This window comes from Gopherus evgoodei, chromosome 9 (genome assembly GCF_007399415.2).
Source record: "Gopherus evgoodei ecotype Sinaloan lineage chromosome 9, rGopEvg1_v1.p, whole genome shotgun sequence".
Taxonomy (NCBI): Eukaryota; Metazoa; Chordata; order Testudines; family Testudinidae; genus Gopherus; species Gopherus evgoodei.
Window position 1 is genome coordinate 93,332,291 of NC_044330.1, and position 26,868 is coordinate 93,359,158.

Consider the following 26,868-nt stretch of genomic DNA (forward strand, 5'->3'; position numbering starts at 1 on the left):
ACCCTCAGTTGGGTGGTATTTGCTAGACAAGGGACATGGGTTCCAAAACCCAGTGAATTGAGAGAGGCTGGGGACAGGTATCTGTGCCTGGTGGTGCAGTCTCCTTGTGGAGCCAGAAGCACCAGTTCCACCCCCTCCTCTCTCCACTGTGGAATGTCAGAGTTGATTTTTTTTATTCCCTCAAGAATCTAGATACAGGTTACTGAGCTGAACTCACTTTGGGCTAATGGTGCACTAGCACTGGGGCTCCCCCACTAAGAGCTGAGATCACTACGAGTTGAAATCACTAAAGAGCTGAAAGTACTGAGCTGAGAGCACTAAGCACTGTGCTAACTAGTGGGGGAGCCTGAAGCTATACTGTGGAACAGAGCAGCTGGCGGAGTGGAGCAGTTGTGGGGGTGGCTGGAGCGGATCACGGGACAGCTGGTGGCAGCAGAGTGGCTGGCAGAGCGGAGTAGCTGTGGGACGGGTGGAGCGGCCCACAGAGCGAGCAGAGCCGAGCAGTTTGCAGAGAGAACTGGAGCAGCTCATGGAGCAGAGCAGCTGGTGGAACGGAGCAGTTTCTGAGGACAGCTGGAGGAGCAGTGTGGAGCGGCTGGTAAAGCGGAGCAGTTCGTGGAGAAGGCGGAAGCAGAACCCACGGAGAGGCAGAGCAGTTGGCCCCGGGACCACGTAAGGTGCCCCTTTCTACCCAGGCTGGGGGGGAGGGACCTCTACAGATAAACTCTCGAACTCTGCGGTGGCATTGACTAGAGACTTTTGGGTTGTTGGATTTTGGGGTGATTGGACTTAAAACCCTAAGGGGAAAAAGGACAGTGCCAAACGTACTTGGAGGTGGGTTTTTGTTTATGGTTTGTGTTATAACCCTGTTTGTGGTGTTTCTCCAATGGGATGCCACATTGATTCCTTCCTTTATTAAAAAGATTTTGCTACACTCAGACTCCGTGCTTGTGAGAGGGGAAGTATTGCCTCCTAGAGGCGCCCAGGGGAGTGTGGTATGTGAGTGTCCCAGGTCACTGAGTGGGGGCTCGAGCCGGTTATGCATTGTGTTACTGAAACAGAACCCCTGGATACTACCCGGCCCTTGTTGCTGCCAACTCAGAGGGGCAGAAGGGTTACATAACTAACTATGGTCATCGAATAAAAAATTGCCCCTCATGCCACTCACCCCCTGCACACTCCTATGAGCCTGATTATGCTGTATAAGTACCAAAGGGGGTGCCCTCATTGATATCAAATTGTCACAAAGCAACTCTGAGTTAAATAGGATCCTAAGAACAGCAGTTATTCATGTATTTTCTATCAGACATTTGAGAATTGTATGCTGAATTGCATTAGGCATAATACTATATATACTATATAGCTTGGATTTTTGTTTGTTTTTCGGATTTTTTTTAAATAAAATGCTTGAACATTTAGCTACTTTTTGCTACTGCTTCCCATTACAAGGGAACAAAATGGTTTCACTTTCAATGGTATATTCTTTTCGAACAGTGATAACTGAAAATATTACACATTACAGATTTTTTTTTGCCCTTCATACCTGCTGTGTCATTCAGCAACTAATTGTTTAATGTATCATACTTCAGAGGTGAAACTGAAGTAATGTATGAACTATAGTGGGACCAAAGGGAGTGAGAACTCTTAACTTTCACTGTGTATGAAAGGTTAGATTAACATTCACATGAATAATATGAAGAACAAATATGAATAATAAGTAATAACTAGGTTTTACTTATTTGCAGTGGTAGTGTAGCCACGTTGGTCCCAGGGTATTAGAGAGACAAGGTGGGTGAAATAATGTTTTACTGGACCAACTTCTGTTGGTGAAAGAGACTAGCTTTACAGCTACACAGAGATCTTCTTTGGCTTATACTTAGAGTAGATTCAACTGCTTTGAATCGCTGGCAGTTTGACTTAGTTATGGCAGTTCAAATTCTAGACTGCTAGCAAGCTTTCTTAATGTATATAAATTAAGGTTGTAGCCCATAGAATGTCAGCTATTACACTGCAATACACTGCAACTGTCCATTTTCTAAAATTATATAAAATCTCAAAAACCTGTATTGAACTGGTGAGCTGAGTTTATAAACATTTCTCCCAATGACAGTTCATTATCTACATAGCATGCTATGAGCGTGATTCTCATTTACAGTAAGGCCTCTTCACGCTCCTCTGGCACCCACTTCCTTTACACTACCAGAATGGTATACAGCAATGTAAAGTTGCCTTAAGGGAAAAGAGAATCACTTCTAGAACTATAGGACATTTAAATTATGTATATATATAAAATACACATGTGAATATTATTGCAGCATTTGTCCACTGCTGCCTTGGGAAAAATTGTAATTGACAAGAATTTGAGTTTGGAATGCCAAACCAGTTTATAAATTACCTTAGCTAACCTAAAATTTAAAGTTTAATGCAGTGCCCATATCGTTACACATTACTTTTTCAGTTTCATGCACTTATCACATTTCCCCAGAGGCTATTTCAGGTTTAGGTGGTGGTCTGCTTTGTGGTAGTAATTGCTTGTAAACAGACAAAGTACTGCTGATAAAAAATTATATATCAAACAAATTAGATGTATGTCAAAAACCTATACATAATTAATTAAATACTGGAATACTCATAAATATTACAGAAAAGAGCAATAGGTTCCAAAAGAGTAATTCCCTTGCCACTTCTTGTTTAAACCACCAGGGCATGTTGCTGTTTAGAGACTGAATTATATATTTCTGGATATATAATTAGTCCAACTAGTAACCTTTGCTCTACTTTCTGTCTTTGGTGATACACAATACTCTAAATCTGATCATGGATTATCCTTGCTGGAATCATTATGGTTTTAAATAAATGCCTCATACATATTTTATAATTATTTTTATTAATTTACACAAGGCCTGCTTCTCTATTGCCTTGCACCTTGTGTAGGCATCTATACCTGTGCAAGGTGGATGTAAAAATTTACCAAATCAGCACTTTCTGGTCACTCTCAGTGATCATGTTTTATACACATTCTGCACAGATGTAAATGAGTGCACAAGGGGTGAGGTAGTAGACAGTCCAGCTTTTGTGGCAGCATGCCGTCATAAACTGTAGGCACACTTACAGCAACAAATTCTTACAACAAAACTACAATGTTCCCTTCATTATGGGACAAGCATGGCCTAGCATCACAAATAAGCACACAACAGAAACCAGCAGCAAGAGAAGGGGATGCAGCCACTATGTTGGCTCTTCTGTAAGATCCCAGGGTCTAATTCTGCTTTCATGAATACTGACATCATAGCACTGTAAGTCCATTGGCTTGGATCATGCCTTTCCCAGTTCCACTAGTAGAGGAGACCTCCTGTGCATTGATGTCCAGATTCTCCAGGTGGAGATGGATCAACCATCTCCATGGCACCATTTCCATGCTCTCCTCTGAACATTATGGATGCAGGACTCACACTTGGGGAAGGGAAGAAATTGGTGTGGGTGAAGATGCACTTGTTGTTCCACCTGCTGTTCTGTGGACATTTTCCAGAAAAAATAATACAGCCCAGATTTGGGGTGAAGAAAATTGCCAGGGCCTCTATGAAAGCACTGGAATTTGCTAGGTGTCAGGAAGGCCTTTGAAGTCTGTTTAGTGAGAGGACTAAAAAACCCCATGTTGGTTTTCATCACAACTCCTCCAGAAAACATAAAGGAGCAACAAATTGAGGCAATCCTCCTTAAACTCCACACTCATAGGTTTTACCATGGGAGGGGATCAGGGCCGGGGGCTTCCAAATATAAGACAATAGATGGATACAGATGGAAGGTGGAGTACAAGGAAACAATGAGACAATATTGGTCAGCCTGACAGGCAGTGGTCTCAGTACACCAGCAGCTTAACTGTTGTCAAGTTTTTTGTAGGCATCATGGCAAAGGAAATTTTTGAGGAGGGATCTGAAGGTGGGTAATGAGGTTGTTTTGCAGATGTTTATGGCAGGCACCTCCGAAGCATGTGGGGCAGCATGGGAGGGAGAACAACGATATTTGTATGAGAATTTAACAAGTGGAGGCTGGCTTCATGGGACAAACAGAGGCAAGCACTGACAGCATGGTAGTGGTGAGAGATAATAGATAAGGTGGGCAATGACTTCACAGGCCTTGAAAGTTAAAACAGGCAACTTATGTTTGATGTGATGGAATAAGGGGGAGCCAAAGGAAGGATTCAGAAAGAGGGATCGCATGGTCAAAGTGACAGGCTAGGAAAATGATCTTAGCGGCAGCATTTTTATGGATGTACATATCTCTGGATCCAGTCTGGTTTCTACTCTCAGACCCCTGCACAGATTATTTCTATTAGAAAAAATAAGTTATGTGCAGAAGCCTCTGCATATGGTTGATGACAATCGGTAAATGTGTCCACATCAATGCTGCATTATAAAACTGCATCTTTTCAGAAAAGCCTGACAGAACAGGGCCCAATCTGTACAATTAAAGTAGCTGCATGTGCATTTGTAATTTGCAATCCATTCAAAAGCAAAGAGAGAGAATTATACAGCAAGTCAAAAGAAATTTTTCTTTAAAAGACAAATGTGGTGTTATAATTGAACAGTTTTTAAACTGTTCACAGAAAGTCCAATTCTAAAATATTGCTATATTAAATATATTTTAATTCATCACTATGTTAGCCTCATTTTTAATTTTTAGTACTTTGGCTTTGTCTATAGGGATATGAAAATTCTAAACTGACTACATAGTTAACTATTAGAGCTGTCAATTAATTGTAGTTAACTCAAATGATTAATTCAAAACAAACTCAATTAAAAAAATTAATCGTGATTAATCACAGTTTTAATTGCACTGTTAAACAATAATAAACTACCAATTGCAATTTATTATAAATGTTTTTATTTCTTCTACATTTTCAAATATATAGATGTCAGTTACAACACAGAATACAAAGTATACAGTGCTCACTTTATATAATTTTATTACAAATATTTTCCACTGTAAAAAAGATAAGCAAAAGAAATAGTCTTTTTCAATTCATCTCATACAAGTACTGTAGTACAATCTCTTTATCATGAAAGTGCAACTTACAAATGATTGTTTTTGTTACATAACTGCACTCAAAAACAAAACAATGTAAAACTTTAGAGCCTACACGTCCGCTCAGTCCTACTTCTTTTTCAGCTAATCACTAAGACAAACAAGTTTGTTTACATTTACAGGAGATAATGCTGCCTGCTTCTTATTTACAATGTAACCTAAAAGTAAGAACAGGAATTTCCATGGCACTTTTGTAGCTGGTGTTGCAAGGTATTTATGTGCCAGATATGCTAAACATTCATATGCCCTTTCATGCTTTGGTCTCCATTCCGGAGGACATGCTTCCATGCTGATATTGTTAAAAAAAAAAAAAGGGGGTTAATTAAATTTGTGACTGAACTCCTTGGGGGAGAACTGTATGTCTCCTGCTCTGTGGTTTTATTTACATTCTGTCATATATTTTGTGTTATGGCAATCTTGGATGATGTCCTCTGGAATGGTGGCAGAATGAAGCGGCATATGAATGTTTAGCATATCTGGCACATAAGTACCTTATAATGCCAACTACAACAATGCCATACGAACACCTGTTCTCACTTTCAGGTGACATTGTAAACAAAAAGTGGGCAGCATTATCTCCCGTAAATGTAAACAAATTTGTAAACAATTGGCTGAAAAAGAAGTAGGACTGAGTGGACTTGTAGGCTCTAAAGTTTTACACTGTTTTGTTTTTGAGTGCAGTTATGCAACAAAAAATACTTCTAAATTCATAAGTTGCACTTTCGTGATAAAGAGATTGCACTACAGCACTTGTATGAGGTAAACTGAAAAATGCTTGTGCCTTTTGTTTATCTTTTATGGTGCAAATAGTTGTGTTAAAATAATGATAGTGAGAACTGTACACTTTGTATTCTGTGTTGTAACTGAAGTCAATATATTTAAAAAGGTAGAAAACATCCAAAAATATTTAAATAAATGGTATTCTATTGTGTTTAACAGTATGATTGTGATGTTTTTAATCTCAAGATTAATTTTTTTATTTGCTTGACAGCCCTATTAACTATTATAACCACTGACCAGTTATGCTTAGCTGGTTCATTCTCATCTAGAAATCTTGCAATCTAGGAACTTCTGTGCATACTGGGATTTCTATGGAAGTCAGCATTAATGAAATAGACTGTTAAATTTCCTTCGGCTCAACCAAGGCATTAAGAATATAAATGTAAATTAGCAGAGAAGAATTAGGAGCCCTGAATACTACTAACACTCAGATCAGATTCCTCTTCATTGAATATATATGCAGAAATTGGGGAAACAATCTTCCCCACCTTCCAAAATTACATTAACAGCTTTGGCAATGTTCCTTTAGAGAAACATTGTGCTACATCATCATAATATTCAGAAAAACTACACATTGAAGACCAATATCCCCCAGCCCAATAAATCTTGCTCATATGCATCTGTTCAATTTTGGAGCCTTGCTTACAACACGGTAAGAGATTCTTCCCTGTATTCTAATTCAAAGATACTGAATTATAGTTTAAACAAATATGGTCTTGATATTCCTCTCCAGAATATTAGCATAAATTCAATGTAACTCCATTGAATATATGAGATCAGAATGGTATCCATGTGGCTATAATTTAATTAAAAACTAGCCTCTAATCAACCAATGTTGCATTTTTTTTGTTTGAAATATTTAAAACAACAGTTGGAAAAATCATAGGCTAAATAATGGTTCCTGAAGTCAAAGCAATCACAGGTGCTATATATTTTGTCTGGAATGGTATAACAAATCTCACTTATAGCTTTGCCTATAGGATTTATGTTGTCCCCCAATATTAATTTTTATCACAGTGTGTTTCCTATATTTTTGTGTGTTCACACTGTTGAAGAGAAATGTTTCACTGTTTACTTCAGCTGACTCTCTGCTGCCCTCTTCTCAGCCAATGATTGTTGCTGGTAATCAAGTGAAAATAAGATCTTAAGAGTTAGAAGGATATGTACAAGGATTAGGCTTGTACATATATTACCTGCTTAGTGTACACATACTTTGAAGGAATTACTAGCTTTTACTAAATATAGAAACTCACACCTCTTTTTGATATACTGAACAATAATACTTAATTACTAAATCTAGTTATTATCTAGCTCTGCATCCTTCAAAAACATTCAATTTTAAACATTTGATGGCAGTAATTAAGGGTACGCTATTGTTAAATCTTTCTTATTGTATATCTTAATTTTAGAAACACACAAAACTGTTTTTTATTTAAATATAAATAGATACCTCTGACTTAATTACATGGCAATAATTCACTCAAAGGGTTATGGTGATACCACAAACAGAAAGTTTTGAAGTTCAAGTAATTTTTAAATGCCAGCAGTAGTTGTTTCCTGTTCAGGAACATAATCACATTGAGAACATAGGTTGGAGTAGGAAAGAAAATTTTTATGTTACAGCCTGTTACGACTATAGCTGTTATGGCAGATTTTGGAAGCAGGTGTTTTGTTTACATTGTTCCATTTTGATTTAATGATTTAGGATGAGAAATGAAAATGTATCAATAACAGAATTCTGTACTCTATAAGGTTGGATAGATTTTGCCTTTTTTTCTATTTTAAATCTCTCTAAAGCAAAAGATTTGTATAGACAGTGTTTTAAACTATACTTCTACCCTGATATAACTTGACCCTATATAACACAAATTCGGATATAATGCGATAAAGCAGTGCTCCAGGGCGGGTGGGGCTGCATGCTCCGGCAACTCAAAGCAAGTTTGATTTAATGTGGTTTCACCTATAACATGGTAAGATTTTTTGGCTCCTAAGGACAGCGTTATATCAGGGTAAAAAACAACAGCAAGCCCCCTCAGTAAATTTCAGAGAACTAAATATGTAAGATTTTACCATAATCTGCATTATTTTAACAGTCATCTGAATATTTTTAATTTGTATTAGAAATTATGGAGAATTCAGGTGATAGCTCCAAAAAGAGTATTTTATTCTGTTTCACTGGATACTGTTACTGTTAGACTTTTTGAAGGTAGTTTCTGATGCAGAACTGAAAACTCCAAATAAAAACAGAAAACCATTATATGTATTAACAACTAGAACATCTGACAAGCTGATCTCTGAATGGGCTTGTACTCTTAAGTGCCAGATTCTTTGCCAACTTGACTCCATTGGACCAGTTGAGGATATCAACCTAATATTATAGGAAAGTGCTTTGGGACATCCACAACTGAGGATGAAGATACTTTCACATTTCTACTGAGCTATAAGCAAAAGACTGAAGGAGCTCAAGCTGTGTAGCTTATCAAAGAGGATGTTAAAGGGTGGCTAACCTTGATGACAATCTATGAGTACCTACATGGGGAACAGAAATTTGATAATAGAAGGCTCTTCAGTTTAACAGACAAATGAGTAACAAGACCCAATGGTTAGAGTTTGAAACTAGACAAACTTAAACTCAAAATTAAGTGCACATTTTCTAACAGTGAGGGTAAATGACAACGTGTTGTGGTTTATTCTTCCTCAATGCAAATCTTAAAATCAAGACTGGATTTTTTACAGTGTGTGTCTACACTACTGCTGGAAGCATGCTTTCCATCTTTAAGTAGACAAATGCGCTAGCCCTGATTGAGCTAGCATGCTAAAAATAAGTGTAGCTGGGGTAGCACAGGTGGTAGCTGGGCTAGCCATCTGAGTGCAAACTCACCCACACTCCCTGGGTACATACTTGGGTGGCTAGCCCAAGCCACTGCCCACACTACCCTCAGCTACACTGCTATTTTTTAGCATGATACCTCAATCAGAGCTAGTGCAAGTCTCTCTACTAGAGCTGGGAAGCATGCTCCCAGTTGCAGTGTAGATGCACTCTAAAAGATACGCTCTAGTTGAAACAGGAATTAATTTAGGGAACTCCTCTGGCCTGTGTTAGGCAAGAGGTCAGACAAGATGATCAGTGGTCCCTTCTCACTTTATAATCTAGTAATCTGAGCAGATGAAGAGATTTGCATCTTGTGTCTGTATATTTGCAAAGATAGGAGAAGTAAATGTGTGAAAAGAAGAGAAGAGAAAGTATTGAAACACAGGCAATAAGGAAGAAAAGCAGCGGAAACATAGGAAAGGAGAATATGAAATAAGAAGAAGAAAAAAGAAGCAGATTGGACACATGGTCCTTCCTAAAGCATATTCACCTCCAAATGTCATCATGTCACCGTCACATGAAATTTTTTGGAGCACTACATGATATTGTGGTAATATTTTAATAAAGGAAAGGAGAGAGATACAGAAGAAATGGAGGAAGAGTCACCAATTTTTTAAATTTTTGACATTATACTTGTAAAAGAAAAGCTAAATGATCTGCATAATTGACCTGTTCTCTGTGAGAGAAATTATTTTTCTAAACTAAAAATGTGTGACCAAATGATGGATCCAAAATACCCTGCAAATTACTGCTTCATTCTTCTCTTCATTCTTCATTGGAATGCTTCATTCTCTTCATGTTTGCTTCCCAATTGGAGGATACAATGAACAGCCTTTTAAAGTTCCAGTTTCAGAATTTTACTTATAAAATTAAAAAATAATTCAGGTATTTAGAAGTTTGATCTCCCTTTAAAAACTCCTTTCCTTTACCACTCCACTGATGGAAAGCTGTGTAGACATCCACCTCTTATCTTCTGTAGCTGTTCAACATACAGCTCAAATATTCAAGCATGAAATTTAGATTTGATATTTTTTCAATAATGATTTTTAAAAGTGACAATTTTCACTTTTCTCAGGCAGAAAGTTTTTTGTCTTCTACAATGCCTAGTTTAGATATGCCTTTCTCTAGTGCCAAATAATCTTCCCCTGAAGGAAAGGGAAGCGAGTGAACTGATGTTTTCCTCTCTTCCCATCCCCAGCTTTCCCGTATAGTCAGAGAAAGCATTATGTGCTTCACTTTTTTACTGTAGGTGATTTTAAACACCTTACTTTGTGGGAATTGAAAAACATTACAAAGCTCTTTCTGCTGATCATAATTGTCCTTTCTTTCTTGCCATACAATCTGTTGGATCATGCCAACTAGTGACCAATCCAGTGGTGTGTATGGATCTTTGGTAAACTTGAGCTAATAAGACAAAAGGTGACGACTGGAAGCTACTGGCTAGTATCTTGAACAACAACCTTCCGGGTAATTATTGGAATTACTGCTGGACCATATGCATGCTTCACTCCTTCCTATGGCACCCACTCTGGCAGCCTTTGTCATGCTGCCTGTATTCACAGTGTCACTTTGGTTGCTTCATTAAACATCATTAACAGTGTTTCATACTCATACTCCTGCACCACCCACCCTCAAATACACGCCACATGACCTCGGTAATAATCCCTCTCAAACTCACAAATGTGGAAGAGTCAACATGCTACATTATTTTTCCACAGCCTGTGCATAAGTATCTTCTGCCAGCCACCCTTTCTGCGTGTAGGAAAGGCTTCTGCTTCTTTACATGCAGCTGTCTTTCACAATGGAAGAAAATGCATCTGTTATAAACAGATAACTAAGGGTTAATGTCTCTTTCACCTATAAAGGGTTAACAAACAGTGACCTGCAAACACCTGACCAGAGGACCAATCAGGAGACAAAATACTTTCAAATCTCGTGGAGGGAAGCCATTGTTTGTGGGTTTGGGGTTTGGCTTTGTTCTCTCTGGGTCCTGAATGGGACTAGAGGTGCAACCAGTTTTCTGCCAATCTCCCTGCTACAGTCTCTTATCTATTCAGAATTGTAAGTAAGAAAAGGCGGTCATAGTCTTTTAATTTGTTTTTTTTGCATTTGCATATGTGTACTGGCTGGAAGTAGCTTAAATTGTGTTTCTGCTGGAGAAAGTTTCTTTCTATTGTTTATAGTTAAAAGACACTGTAACTTTTTACCATCTAAAGTGCAGAGATAAACCTTTTACTTTTTTCTTTCTTTTTTTATTAAAAGTTTTGCTTTTAAGACCTGTGTGATTTTTTTCTCCTTGTTAAGGTTCAAGGGAACTGGTGGGGAGAAGGGAAGGATAAATTTTCTCTTTGTGTCAGATTCACGCAGCTTGAATCTGTATGGCCTCTGGGTGAGGGGGAAGGTAACACTCCTCTTGGTGTGGTGATTCAAGAAGTTGAATCAGGCGATCTCCTAGTGTTCCCAGGGCGGGAAGGAGCTGGGAGGAAGAAGGGAGGGGGAAGGGAATGGTTTATTTCCCTTTGTTGTGAGACTCAAGGAATTTGGGTCTTGGGACCCCCAGGGAAGGTTTTTGGGGGAGACCAGAGTCTATCAGGTGCTCTACTCTAAGTCTTGATTGGTGGCAGCCTATCAGATCTAAGCTGGTAATTAAGCTTGGGGGAATTCATGCTAGTACCCATATTTTGGATGCTAAGGTCCAGAATTGGGAATTATACTTGACAGCATCACTGCCAGATTTTGCACCCAGCTACAATTATGACATTACATTAATATCAGTTTTTTTCTTCTTTAAAAAAAACTGCAATTTGTCTTTAGTCCTTGACCTTGGGAATTCAATATCTCAAGAGTGACAGTGAACTGTGCCAGATTTGCAACTCCTCACTTGTCCCCGGCTCTTATCCATGGGTTGGTTTCTGATAGAAAGTCTAAGTCTAAAAGTGCTAGTCCTGGCCCAGAGCTCTGATTAACTTTGTGATACAATTTCTTATATAGTCTGTCATCCATCAGAAATTATGTCCCTGATCTGTCTCCATCCTAGGTTTAAGGAATAGGTTGTGATCAATGAAAGGGAAACACCTTAGAAATAGCTTCTCCCACCTACTCTTTGCTTTTGTCCGATGGGTAACAATTTTTGCCAGCTGTTCTCCCAAGAAGTTCAAACCATCCTAAGCAAGAGTGAGTTTTAAACCAACAATTTAGTTTTAAAAGTTATAAGAATATCATCTTCTTCTAGTTTTAGTAAACATTATCCTTTTCTTAGAACATTTCATGGACTCTGAATATATTTGGAGTATCTTTTAAATGGATACTGTAAAATGGTGTAATTTATCAACATTCTGTTTGGGAAGGATGCCAGAATCAAAGCTATATAAACATATACATGGTAATCTTCATTCTTCACTTCTTTTCATCTTGTGTCACCATTTCTACCTCTTCAAAGTGAGGGGAGTGCACAACAGCTGTAAAATACTGCCATTCTGTTTTGGTAATGTTTTACATCCACATGTCATTTACACCTATGCAAAGTGGATGTAAAACATTATAAAAAGGTAGTATTTTATACTCACTTTGCACATAGAGTTGTGAATGACTGCACATGGTACAAAGTAACAGAGCTCATCAGTTTTATCAAGTGCAAAGAAATGAATATTTTGTCACAACATGCTATCGTTAACTCTGACCCATTGTTGATTGATTTGCTTAATAAATTTTGAAATCTAGCATATGATAAATATAAGTTTATATATCAATTGACAATAGACAGGTAACACAGGTATTACTGTTTCTTAATGTTTATGTACTTTAATAGGAAGCATTTATAGGAAATATACTACTTTTGACTTATGTTAAATTTTAATATGTACATGGAATAGTTTGAGGTTCAATGAATTGATATATAATTTTTGGGTTTTTTTCAGAAAGTATTTTGTAATATGTTCATGAAAATAATATTTATTTTGGGTCAGAGTTAAAGTGATTGTGCTGTGGAATATGCATATTTTTGCCGTTGATAGGAATAACATATCCAGGCTTATTTAGACTGATTTTCAGAGGTCCTGACCACTCAGAATGCTTTTTGTCTTCGATGCCTGCTCTATGCCAGCTGGGAATCTTCCATGCTTGTTAGGTGGAATCCTCAGCTAGCTGGATGAGTTGGGTTTCCAGAAGCTTTGTGCTGAGCAGCACAAAACAGCAGGAGAGAGGCAAGGATTTGGCATACAGTTTTGCAAATGTTAAATAAACTAAACTAATTGTGAAAACTTTGTGACTTCATTGTGCCCAGGATTTTATCCAGGTCTTTTCATAGGGTTGTACAGCACTTAGCACAATGACGCTAAATAACAGCTGGAGAGCAAGATGCATATTGGCCTAGTAAATCTGAAATTGTTGTGGAAATAATCTGTCAGCAAAACAAAACTGTTTACAAGCAACAGGTCACCCCTGGTTTTAACTGTTGTAGAAAGCTCTAGTCCATGAAAGTGGACTGTATTGCACAATGAACTGTCTCACTTTCTTTGCTTTGGGCACTGAAATAATTCAGCAACAACCAAGCTATATTCTCCATCCACTTTTAGTTTTCCCCATAAGTTTAACATTATACACATTTTTAATCATTTAAAGTGGCAATTTCTTAAAGATGGCCAGAAGAGGAAATTTGAGTTTGTGCCCATGTTTGCTGCTGCTTCAAACAGAGAAGAGCTGAAGAGGGGATGTTGATTCTTGAAGCAAAAGATCTTTTCTTACAAGTGTTTTGAGATAAACAGGTGTCACGAAAACAAACAAAACTGTTTAAACTGTCTGAATAAAAATAACTTCTCTGAATCAGGTGCTTAATTGCAAAGATAAAGACTTAGGCCACAATCCTTCAAACATACATACACATACTTAACTTTAAGCACACAAGTAGCCCCACTTAAGTCAATAAGCTCTTACTGAGGGCACTAGCTCTGTGTACACATTGGGGAGACACACTGAATGTGCACATACACGGAGTAAAAAGGATTTTTTCATGAAGAAGGGTCTGTGCTTTAGGCCAGCATTTCCACTTAGCCAGGGCAGTTTTCTTGTTTAATTTTAAATGTTGCTTACTAGAAAGTGACAACACTGTTATGAAATTCTTTTCCAACATCAAAACCACAAGTGAAAGTGTTTCATGTTTTCAAATGTTTGGGAAGACACACTGAGTCAAATTCCAGTAGGCACCTTTCTGTTTTACTGGCATAGCAGATACTGACCTCGGTTATGTGGGCATCATGTGTACTTTATTTGACTGAATGAGTAATATGATGGGAAGGGGAGGGAGCTAATTTTAGTTCAACCCTTAAGATCAGGAACTTCCCCCAACATGTTATTTACAGACACTCATGAAAACAAAAAGAGCAATCTGCTTGGGATATATGCTAACAACAAGGTATACATTATGAAGAGGGTTAGAGAAGAGGCTGGTCTACACACACATTTGCAGTGAAATAAAAACCAAAACCAGTGAATTAAAACTGACTTAGTTATTTGGTGCAAGTCTAGGCATTGACTTATTTTAAAATAAAATGACCAAAATGTATTTATTTTTTGTAAAGAGTATCCCACACATAGACTTGCACTGAAAGATTTTGGGAAAGTGACTGATTTATAAATCAATGCAGCATGCAGACTAGGTCTATGATTGCCAGAAATATCAGCTCCAGGAAGCCAATCATTTCCAGCTCTTCTCATTCCTCTTTGCAAAAACAATCTTAAAGGTAATTGCTGGTGCTCAATTTAAACCACCCCTGCAAAAGCTGTTTTGGAATCCCCATTATCTGTGTACTGCTTCTCACCATTGCCGAATCCTGAAATTACAGAGGAGATGCTCTGAAGAGTAATGGAACTACAGTCTATGGACAGACGGCTTGAAGTGCTGAAGCATATGTCAGCCCTCAGGAACTGACATTTCCTACGAGGTGTAGCAGCGCCGTTTAGGATTTTCAGTCTTCTAGGACTTACTTGATTAAACTGAGCGTTAAGAAAGGGGCTCGCTAGAGGGTTTCCCCACCACCTACTCGCCCCTTAATAGGGTCCTCAAATGGAACCCAACTCCGCAGTTGTCAAGGGGAAGTACAAGATTGGAAGAGGTGGGCGCTACCCTAAGAAACTCTGTTAATGAACTGAAAAGGTCTGAACAGCCAGATCAGCGGCTCTCCCAGCGCTGGCGGATTTCGCTCCTCTGCCCTGCAGTACATCGTACAGCGGGGATGCTGCCCCTTCTCGCCACCTGCGTTCACACAGCCCAGCCCCACCGCGCACGCGGGGAGCTGGCACGGCTCGGAGGGGGACACCAGACAGGCCCCCCCCCGGCCTTCAGCGGTGGTGGGGGAAGAGGTGCCAGTGGGACTGGGGTGGGGAGTTAATGGAGGACAAAGCCCGCAGGCTGCCCTGCCCGTCTCTGCCTGGCGGGGATGCTCACCGCTACCCCGCGGAGGGGGTCTCCCCTGCCCTCGGCTCCGAGTCCCCTCCCTGGCCGCTGCCGCCTGCCCCGGAGCTCCGAGGAGAGCCCACTCGGGCCCCTCTGCCGCCGTCCTTGCCCGCGGCCTCGCCCCCACCGGGCCTCGCGGCGCCGGCAGAGTGAGGGCGGCGGTTGACGCGCATGCTCGGATCGCTCGGGCATGCTCGTTAACAGCCGGGGAAGCAAAATGTAACGGCGCGGAGCGAGCGGGTTCTCCGGCACTCGCCCAGCGGAGAGCAGCGGCAGCGGCAGCGGCGGTGGGGCTGAGCCGCGGCTCGCCTCGGGCTGCCTTCCAGTTCCCTGACACGCCGCCACAGCCGCTCCCTCCCGAGCGGGGATGCGAGGCGGCGGCAGCGGCAATGTGGATTTATATTCGCCTGCGCTGTAGCCGCCGGGGAGAGACGCAAGGGCACCAGCCCTAGAGACTATGGCCAGCGGCTCTCGCCGGACCGAGCCGGGGCGCTGCTGAAAGTTCCCGCCCAGCCCCTCCGGCCAGGTAAGTTCGCCTGGGAGGCTGGGATCCGAGCCGAACTTTGCCGCTGCCGTCGGGGCTGCCCGGGGAGCGGAGTGGGGTGGCTGCCGCTGCGTGAGTGTCTCAAGCCCGCTCGCCCAGCCTTGACCGCTCCCTGCCTCCGACTGGTGACAGCTGCGGGCTTTTCAGAGCGAGAGAGAGACACACCCGCGCCGACCATCGGAGCCGTCCAGGTGCCTTAGGCGTGTGTGTGCATCTGTCAGCCAATGTGTCATGCTCTCCCCCCCCCACCCTGGTATTATAAGCTTGGTAGCGTTTATTCTCTCCATAGCGGTGTGCGCTGTGTTTATAGCTAGTGCGTGTGCAATCTAGCTCCCGCACAGCAATTCTGTGTTGTGTGTGTTTAGCTCTGTGTAGAAAGGAGGAATAAACTCTTTTTTTTTTTTGCCTATAGGGGGTCTCCTTTGCTCACGGTTGCTGTTCTGCCAGAGCGCTCTAACAAGTGGACTGGGTGGATTTGCAGGGTGGCGGGGCTCGCTCTTTCCTCTCTGGGCTACTCGCGCCCCAGAACGATGCTTCCATTGCCCCTCGGTTGGATTCGTGGTACTGCTTAACTGCAATACATCCGTGCCAGGCGGGGGGTTGTGTGTGTGCCCTCCCCTAACCGTTCTGGAAGCGTGAACTGGCATCTTAGTAAACTTAGCAGAGATACAGTAAGTCTGCAGTATTTCTTCTCGTACTTAAAATTGTGAGGGAGTAGGCAGTACTGTACGTTTAGCTTATAAGGGAAATTTTTCTTGAGACTCTTGAATTCCAGTTGTATTATTAGTAGTACTATTATTTAATTCTTCATTTATTTAAAGGGAGATGATAGTACATTTCACATCAAGACCCAAATCCTTGGTGAAGTCAGAGACTGATAGAATGAAATAGCTTTCTTTCTGGGTCAGCAACACGACGATCTCTCTCTCCCTTAGTGAACAGGGGATGGGTCTATCCTATTTTTTATTGATCCTTAGAGGTAATCATAATTAAAAATATATTTAAACATTGCCATCCTCCGACTCTGATGTGCTCTGGTCATTGGACAGTTGCAGAGGCAATAGATACAAGTAAGAGTTGTTGTGATCTCTGCTCCTAATGCTTTCAGCTATTTGTGGTTTTGTTTGTTTTTTCTTTTGTTTTGATAGCTTTCAGCTACAGTTTAAAGTCAAACACTTTAAGCTTGGATGATGAATGCTAACACTGTCATGATAATCCTAATGTAGCGAGAAAGCTTTTTCTAATTGTATGTCACTACAGTGTTGTCAGCCTATGTCAATTTTTGTTAGTAGAGACTAGTAAGTATGCTTTAGTTGCTCTGATCAAATACAGAAATGTCCTCTTTATTGTCAGAACTAAGTATGTATGGGTTAATGTTTCATTGATCATGTTCATAGTAACCAAAGCTTGTAGATATCCGTTTAGACTGTGTGCTGTTTCTCTCTAGTTGTAATTAACTAGTCAGATATAGTGTATTGTGAAAACAGCAAGGACCAATGTTGTTGTGCAGACACATCACAAATGTTTACTTTATCTCCAGTTGTTTTCATATTAACAATTCTCAACTGTGTTTGTATATTCGTGTTCTTTTGGCTATTAATTGCCAAGTTTAACTACAAAGTCTAAATGATTTCATATTTAGAGCACAAACATTCCTGGTACTGTCAAAAAGAACAGTTTATGAATCATAACTAGTGTGTTACACTGTAACAGGAAAAGAGCTATACATCAAAACCTAAGGCACATCCTTAACTTACCTATTTTCCTTCTGCCCTGTATATGGTTTCTTTCTCTCTACATCTTGTTTTGTGTCTAATTTGCAATGTTCTCAGTTACTTTTATAAATGCAAGACTTTTCCCTCAATGAAATATAGGAATAAAAATATAACTAGTGTCTATTTTTCCTACTTGAGCCATATCTGTAATACAAGACCTTTCTAACATGTTGAAGTATTTGTAATCTTTTTGGTGGTTTTAAATTAAGAGCTCTTAAAACAAAGTAATGTGGGAATCTTTCAGTGTTCTTGAATATCACAAATGTATTTTAAATATTATTAATTTTTCTTCCTAAAATTAGTATATTCTAAGCAGTAGTTACAAGTTTTCAAGCTGATCTCAAAAGGATATTTTTTTTTAAATAAAAGGTGTTCCTTGAAAATACTTTGTCAAAGAAATAACTGAATGCTTTTTTAAAAGATAAACATACCCACATTTCACTTTCCGTTTTTGGTTTAGGTAAACTTATCATATAATAAACTAGAAATTAGAAAAGTGATTTTTCAGAAGTAAATGAATTATATGGAAAACAGATTACCAGCCTGAAACTTCAAGTGATAAGATGGGGGAGCAGAAGAGTTCAAAATGGCCTACATAATCAAAGTGGCCAACATAAAAATAGCATCTAAATAAACAAAAATGTAAAGATATTCTATTACAGATATATGTAGAAGCTGTAATACAGTGAAGTCATGGTTATTCGTTTGAACGGTTGCTGTACTTTTTTATTATAACAAAAGCTTGTGCCAGGAAATGAACACACATACATACAAGCATAATTTGCTTTAATGTATTATTTTTAAAAATACCCTTCTCTTTAAGTTCATGATATTGCTTCCACTGAAGTTGGGATTCTGAGTATTGGCACTGACATTAACTGAAACTGTCAGTATATGATCCTGTATGTGGTTCATGACATTTAAATACTAGGAATGTAATTTTAAAAAATAATTTTAAACTGAAAGGACTTTAAATTGTTTATGGAATAATAATACTTTTTATGGTGCTTTAGTTAACATTTGTACAGTACTCTGATCACTCTGTTAGAGGAGGTGCAGTTCCCATTTTACAGATGGGGAGAATGAGGCACAAATATATATAGGGTCCCTATCTTGCATTGTTGAAGTTCATGGCCAGCTTTCAGTGATTTTAATGGGAGTAGGATTTAACACTGACTTCCCAAAGATCTAAACAGTGAATCAGTGACAGCCATGATTAAACTATATAAGAATCTCTGACTCCTAATCTGGTACTTGTATATGTAGATTCACCTATGTCTAAAGTGCATATCCATCATTCAACAAAAGAGAGTTTAACATTAGTGCTTTATGGCAGTGAGAAGCATCAACGCAAGGAGATTTAAGTAGAAATAGGTATGTCTAGCTAATGTATCTTAGATCATCCAAACTTATACTTTTATCAGGTCCTTTGTGGATAGTTTAGTACTGAGTTAAAATTAGGAGTATATAGTTGTCCTGATCTTGCATAGCCTCACTTACATGATCAGGCAACAAATTTTCAGGATTGGGCCCACTATGACTGTCCTTTAAAACCTGTAGTGATATACAGTCATACTTTCTTTCCAAAATGATCAGATTTTTCTCTTGTGATTTCTTTCCTTACTTTTTTTTATATTTTCATAACTGAAATTGTTGAGGATACAGGAAAATTCGAATCCATAGAAACTTGACTGTTAAGTAGCCAAAATATTAAAATATGTTGAAAAAATAAGTTTGTCATGCTATCATATTTTGTTTAATTTTTTTTCCAGAACATAGCCAGTAGATACTTGCTAGTGGTATTTTGTTTTGCTGTTGCATACATTTACTCAATTTCCTTAAACTTGAAACTTCAAGTTTAATCTGCTGTTGTTAATTTATTTCTTATTTGCTTTCATTTCTATGACAATATGGTCTGTTATAGTATTTTAAATCCAAATTCATAAAAGGTACATTTTTTAAAATAAAATAGACAAAATATATGTTGTGTGACTAAAGCTGTAATGTAGAAACTAACGCATTTCAAATCATTTGGCACTTGATGGGGAAACTTGCCATTAGTTTGTATTTAACTTTTTTTAGTATTTTAAGTTGTGGTTCTGATGATAAAATTTTAAACTGAAAAAAAGACTGTTTTCCAAAAGGTGAGAAATGAGAAGGTAGTATAATGCTTGGAACAGTTCGAATCTCTTTTTTCTTTTTAGTATATTTTTTTTTGAGTAAACTTGCGCCTTTTGACCAAAATCACTGTCAGGCTAAGTGCTGGCTTGTTGCTTCGGAAGCTTTCACTGAGCACTACTAGTTTCTTTAGTCCTAATCGGCAATAGTCTCCGTTTTCTAGTTCATGACCTCTCATTGGTAGATACTTGTACTTATGCCAGGCTGTGTATAGAGTGTTTGTTTTACAAATGTGGACTACAAAGACACTATAAAACTTACATTTTTGGACCTAACATTTTGATTCAGCCACCTTAATATTTTTTTCTACTCTTTGGCAAACATTTGTGATGCAAAGTTTTGTTAATGTGAATGTTCACAGAGCAAATTCTAGGCAAGTGAGCTGAGATTTGTTTAATTAAGAAGCAGAATTGTTTGGGGGGATGAAAAGAAATTTATTTCATATGGGAGTATATAATGGAGCATCATCCAATAGCGGAAAAGGAAAAAAATATATGTGAATTACATGACAATTCACATAATGATTTCAAATATCAAATGTGGGAATACTGACTACAGACAGGCTAAAAATCAAAAACATTGTCAAGTAACTTTTTGAATAATAAAAAATACATACAAATATTGATCTAATTGTAGGCAATTTGAAGAGGAAAATGGGTTATGGGCCAGATCCTTAGCTGGTTTAAATGAGCATAGGTGGATTGACTTAATAAATCATTAAAAGTGATAAATTTGGCCTGCTCTATTAAGAACATTGCATCCAAACACTTACTTCAAATTTTGGAAAAAATAAAGTTTTTTAATTTATTACAAACTAGGCTCCTTCTTACAGAAATGGAAACGCCAACTGTCATCTATTTCCTTCAGTTTCTGTGGTAACTGATAGTGAACTGTTGCAATTAAGATGAAGACTCCACAAAAATAATGATTTTAAAACTTCCCTTTACCATATTTTCTCCTATCAGCCCTCTGTTTCCATGGAAATAGTATTGAAAGGCAGTAGGCAGCCAGCAGCTGAGTCAGAAGTCACACTTGGTAGTTTCAGATGCTTGCTAGGAAGTGAGATTGCATGGTGGCAAAAGTCTGTAGTCCTTTTAAACTTTGGCATAAAAGTAGATTTGTAAAAGTAGTAGGGAAGAATGCTGTCTCCTTCTGCTTCTTTTGACACCTACAGTCTGAGTTCATTTTACTAATCATTTTCCTGAGTTCACAATGCCCATTTTGCCACAATCAATTATTTTATTGATCATACCTACTCTCTGTAGTGTAAATATGCGGGTACAATGTCAATCAGAGCAGTGAGTTTTTGTGGGAAAGACCTGTGAATAGGAGCCATTTGCTTGAACATGGCAATGGCAAGGCAGGCTCTCCGAGCTGTACTTGTTTAGGGGAAACGTGTCATATAAAAATAGGACACGTATGGCATTGCCTGCCTTAGATACAATAAAAAAATCAGGAATAAATAATATGAGCCTAAAGCTGATATGAAACAGGGTACATCAAATATTAGTCAGGTGTTCTATGGTATATCTTAGCCATCAGTGCTTAGAGGCAGAGAATGAGTGAGATAACAGGGATGGGGATGCAGGGTGGTGAAGTCCAAAGCACATGCTTGTGGCCTGGTCTACACTACGCGTTTAAATCAATTTTAGCAGCGTTAAACCGATTTAACGCCGCACCCGTCCACACTACGAGGCCTTTTTTATTGATATAAAGGGCTTTTAAAATCGGTTTCTGTACTCCTCCCCGACGAGAGGAGTAGTGCTAAAATCGGTATTACCATATCGGATTAGGGTTAGTGTGGCCGCAAATCGACGGTATTGGCCTCCGGGCGGTATCCCACAGTGCACCACTGTGACTGCTCTGGACAGTAGTCTGAAGTCGGATGCACTGGCCAGGTATACCAGGTATACAGGAAAAGCCCCGCGAACTTTTGAATTTCATTTCCTGTTTGGCCAGCGTGGAGCTCTGATCAGCACAGGTGACCACGCAGAGCTCATCTGCACAGGTACCAATGCAGTCTCCTGAGAATCGAAAAAGAGCTCCAGCATGGACCGCACGGGAGGTACTGGATCTGAGCACTATATGGAGAGAGGATTCAGTGCTAACAGAACTCCATTCCAAAAGACGAAATGAAAAAATATTTGAAAAAATTTCCAAGGCTGTAATGGAAAAAAGCCACACCAGGGACTCAGTGCAGTGCAGAGTGCCCTTGCTGCAGCAGTTTAAACAGAGCAGTGCTTCTGAAGACGTGAGCGTCATGAACCCTTCCTGGCCATCCCACGTGGATGTTGGTGAAACGTCTCTTGTGATCCACCAGTGCTTGCAGCACCATTGAAAAGTACCCCTTGTGGTTTATGTACTGGGTGCCCTGGTGCTCCGGTGCCAAGATAGGGATATGGGTTCCATCTATCGCCCCCCCACAGTTAGGGAATCCCATTGCAGCAAAGCCATCCACTGTGACCTGCATGTTTCCCAGAGTCGCAACCTTTCGTAGCAGCAGCTTAATGATTGCTTTGGCTACTTGCATCACAGCAGCCCCCACAGTAGATTTTCCCACTCCAAATTGATTCCCGACTGACCGGTAGCTGTCTGGCATTGCAAGCTTCCAGAAGGCTATTGCCACTCGCTTCTCCACTGTGAGGGCTGCTCTGATCTTGGTATTGTGGCGTTTCAGGCCAAGGGAAAGCAAGTCACAAAGTTCCATGAAAGTGCCCTTACGCATGTGAAAGTTTCGCAGCCACTGGGAATCGTCCCACACCTGCAAAACTATGCGGTCCCACCAGTCTGTGCTTGTTTCCCTGGCCCAAAATCGGCGTTCAATGGCTAGAACCTGCCCGATTACCAGCAGGATCTCCAAAGCGCAGGGGCCCGTGGTTTGAGATAATTCTGTGTCCATGTCCTCATCACTCTCGTCGCCGCGCTGCCGTAGCCGCTGCCTCCTCCTCGCCTGGCTTTGTAGGTCCCGGTTCAGCATAGACTGCACGAGAATGCGCAAGGTGTTTACAACGTCCACGATTGCGGTATTGATCTGAGCAGGGTCCATGCTTCCTGTGCTATAGCATTTGCACAGTTCACCCAGGAAAAAAGGCGCGAAATGGTTGTCTGCTGCTTTCACGAAGGGAGGGGTGAGGCTGTACCCAGAACCACCTGCAACAATTATTTTTGCCCCATCAGGCACTGGGCTCTCAACCCAGAATTCCAAAGGGCGGGGGAGACTGCGGGAACTATGGGATAGCTACAGGATAGCTACCCAGAGTGCAACGCTCCAGAAATCGATGCTAGCCTCGGACCATGGATGCATGCCATCGAATTAATGTGCTTAGTGTGGCCGCATGCACTCAACTTTATACAATCTGTTTTACAAAACCGTTTATGTAAAATCAGAATAATCCCATAGTGTAGACGTACCGTGTGATGAAACACTTGAAGTAGCTTAGGGATCTGTTTATGGTTTTAGAAGCCACTGCCATGTTAAGAGGGGAACCACATCAGTGGCAGTTGCTTGAAGTATTCTGCCTAGGGAGAGAAGAGGCAGGCAGAATGCTTATAGGAGTGCTGAGTGAAGGAGTGCATTCTGAAGTGTCAATTACTGTATCCTTTAAAAGAATTGTACATAATCTGTACAAATATTGGCAAATGTGGAGGGAGGACAAGGCTATAGCTACACAGCCCAACCACACCCCTTTTTGGTTATAGTACACCTTGTGGCACTATATCTTCTACTTGGAGAGCAGAACAGCAGGATTCTGGATGCCCCCTACATAGGTGTTCAGGTGTCTTATTGTACCATTCTCCTCCTCTTCCCTTACACACAACTTATGCATGCATCTTCATAAAGACAGTCAGAATCTGCTCCATAGTGAATTTTAAAAGCCCTTCATTTAAAAATTTAAATATATGTTATCATTTTTTGGGGGGAGGGTGGAATTTAGTATGAAAAAATAGAAGATAATGCTCATTGGCTATTAGTTTATTATAGTGGTTTCTGTGATTGCAAAGCACACCCTAGTAGTCACAATCTCATCACATTCTGTATTTAATTGCCCTTGAGTCTAAAAATTTATTTCTTGATTAGTGCCTGCTGACAAATTTCTTCTGTAAACTTTTAACCAAAAACCCTTCAGCCATTTTTGAGTTGAGGGACAGTGAATAAAAAGAACATAAAACAGGAAAATCTTGTTTTTGGAGGAAAGCTTGAAGTCATGGTGCAAATGTACCCTAAAGGTTTAAACACCTGAAGGTAAATACATTTTGAGGTTTTTTTATCCTTTTAAAGTCATGAGATTTTAAAATCTCTTGACATTCTCCCCCACACCAGGTGAAGAGGGGCTTGACTTATGATTTTTGAATGTTTGGGACTGGAATTACTGCTTTTTTTTTTTTTAAACCCTGCCCTTTGTTCTTTCAGAATTGTGGATTTTGTAGTTTAAAATCATCTAAGATCTTAAAATGGCTTAATTCGTTTAAATCAAACTACAATTCTATTTAGACCCCTCTAAAATAATCTAAGATCTTGCATCCATTTAAACTGCATACATGGGAGGCACCTGTGTTGCCTGAATTGTGCCCTTCTCCATAGAAGGGTATATGCATATACAAGTATGGAAGCCTGGAATACTAACAGATGCTAATCGCCTTTTGACAAACTTGATTATCAATGCACAGTTTACTAATAATTACAGAAGCATTGAGGTTTGCAAATGAAACAGAACATCCTCTGTTTCACACTCTAAGGATAGAATGTTGTCTTCCAAGTGTACATGTTAATTCTTTCCAGGACATTTGAATTTTCAGTTACAAAAAGCTATAGGGGAAAAAAAGTAACTTTGGCAAAGAAAACATTTAAAATTTTTTACTATTTTAAAAACAAATTCCCCAAGCATTTAACTTTTTTGTCTCCCTTTACATGAAATACCAATCACCACATTCTCCAGACTGTTCTCTTACATGGCCTGGTAATATTAGAGATATAGATCACTTCTTAGATTTTAAACTTCATTAAAAAAATCACTTATTTTTATCTGTGTTCATCACCTAATTGGTTAACTCCAAGAAAAGCCAACAGAAATTCTCACCACTCAACTGATTCTGTTCTCTGACACTGTGTGGCTTAGCTGTGCAGCCTATCTCCATGCTGCCCCGCTCTGTTTCTCACACACAAGCTAACCATTCACTGATCCTGAGCAGTCAGGTTAATCAGCGGTGTTAGGGAGGCAGTGTTAAAGAACCAAATGACATGGAGGACACTTGCTTTCTGCTCCCTACCCATCCTACCTGCTAGAGCACTCTACAGCTCATTGGCCCTGCCCCAGCACATCCTTCCCCAGAGCTTCTTTCATGTTTCTGTAGCTTCCCCAGCAGATCACGGTATCTTTATGCTTATGGTTCCCTTTTTGAGCCCCACTGATGCATGTCCATACACCCATTGCCCACAAAGTTCCTCTTCTTCTGGTCAATGGCCAACATTTCTTTACCGACCCCTCCCTTCTGGTGTCCCTTCAGCATCAAGTTCATCCCTGTTCCCAGCCTCTCTCTAATGCCCTTTCTGAACATATTTCCTAGCCCACTCCCTATCATGTTCCTTTTGTTCCCACCTGTGTGTATTTCTGATCTACTCCACTTCTGAACCCCCATATCTCCAAGTTACACCCTAGTAGCTCTGATCCTACCCATCTCAGAATGTTATCTCTTAGTTGCAATGCTCCCTACATACCTTCACCACTAAATATTCCCACTGCTGTTTCATCCTCACCACACTTCCCATCCATTTCTCCACAACTGTAATTAGTCTCCACACAGCTCCTATCCCCTCATGCACAGCTTCCCTAACTCTCCCCCAGCTCCTCTACAAGAGCTCCCAACTCTCCCACAGATTGTTAAACCGTGGTGTAAAGCTCTGGTTTGTACATGTCCTTACACCTCTTACAGCACATCCATTCCAAATCCTTCAGCCTCACTGCAAGCACAGCTTCAGCGCCCTTTCTTCACAGCTTTGATCTTATCCATCTCAGACCTACCCTACCCCATAGATATCCTCTCCCCCACCTTCACAGCTCCTCATTCCAGAGTGCTTTTCTGCATCCACATCTATCTGTGAATACCACACTCTCTCCCATGCTGTCCATGGCACACTACTCTGTGCTGAGGAATTGCTACATACCATGGTTCCCCAAATATAGAGAACCTGATAACTAAGATTGAAACCTTCTTTGGCCAGACATCTTGCCAACCCACAGGCAGCGTTAACTCAGTTAACCACTTTTCTATTACTGAGTTGTTCTACTTTCTAGGGCCTCCTTTGCTAGCCCCAGCTACTTTCTGCCCTTCCCCCATAATATGTTGCTCCTTTCTCCTTCAACATACAGCCACCCACAGTGCCTGCATCTAATTCCTCACAATTGCATTCAAATGCACAAGCTGAGCACCAGCCTCCGCAGCAATAACATGTTACTGATAGATGACTTTTCAACTAAAAGCTTGCTGTGATGTTAACATATGAGGTTAGACAAACTGAGGTTGTGTATTGGATTGTGATGTTGAGGAACTGCGACATGCACACTGTCCATATCTTTGTGGTGGGAGATGAAGGGAGTTTGTTGGAGACTTGAATATATGAGAATATTTGGTGGTTCTGACACTTGGTTACTTTCCTTTCTTCTTCCTTTAAAATATCTAGGCAATTAAATACAAAAGCTGTACAAAAAGTAATTCTCCACTCTAGCCTTACCTAGACTAAGATTTAGAGGTGTAGTATTACAACAAGCCAGATAACAAATTGTAACCAATTAGACTGTAAGCAGGGGCTATCTTGTTGTTTTGTGTTTTTATATAGTGCCTAGCACAGTGGGGTCCTGGTTCATGACTGGAGTTCCTAGGTGCTGCCACAATACAAATATAGTAGATTACGCATATTAGCAACCCTTCAGTTGCCAGCAAAAAGTTGCCATTATTTGGTACTTGCCTGTAAAAGTAAGGCAGGTTTGTGGCCCTGTAGGCAGGGAAGGAAGCATTGGGATATGTCTTCCCTTGCTGAATCCCTGCAAACCTGCCTGTGGGCAGGGCAGCATTGGCGAGAAGTATGATGCAATTCCACAGGCTCTGACCAGTCCCACTCTCCATGGAAAGCCCCGGTATCTGGGCTGCAGTCCTCCCTCCCTGCTGCTGCCCTGCCCACAGTCTT

At 40.1% G+C, this 26,868-nt stretch overlaps 1 protein-coding gene across 10 annotated transcripts in view; it reads left to right on the forward strand.

Moving 5' to 3' along the window:
• TENM1 (teneurin transmembrane protein 1) overlaps positions 1–26,868 on the forward strand; it is a 1,405,227-nt gene that overhangs the window by 846,469 nt on the left and 531,890 nt on the right. Inside the window, exon 1 of one of the 10 annotated variants that reach the window (XM_030575185.1) lies at positions 15,471–15,714. The exons of 8 other annotated variants lie outside the window; for them this stretch is intronic. The gene's annotated coding sequence lies outside the window, so the exon portion shown is untranslated. Of the gene's footprint in view, positions 1–15,470; positions 15,715–16,275; positions 16,404–26,868 lie in introns of those variants that run through there. One more of the 10 variants, XM_030575187.1, reaches the window with a different exon arrangement.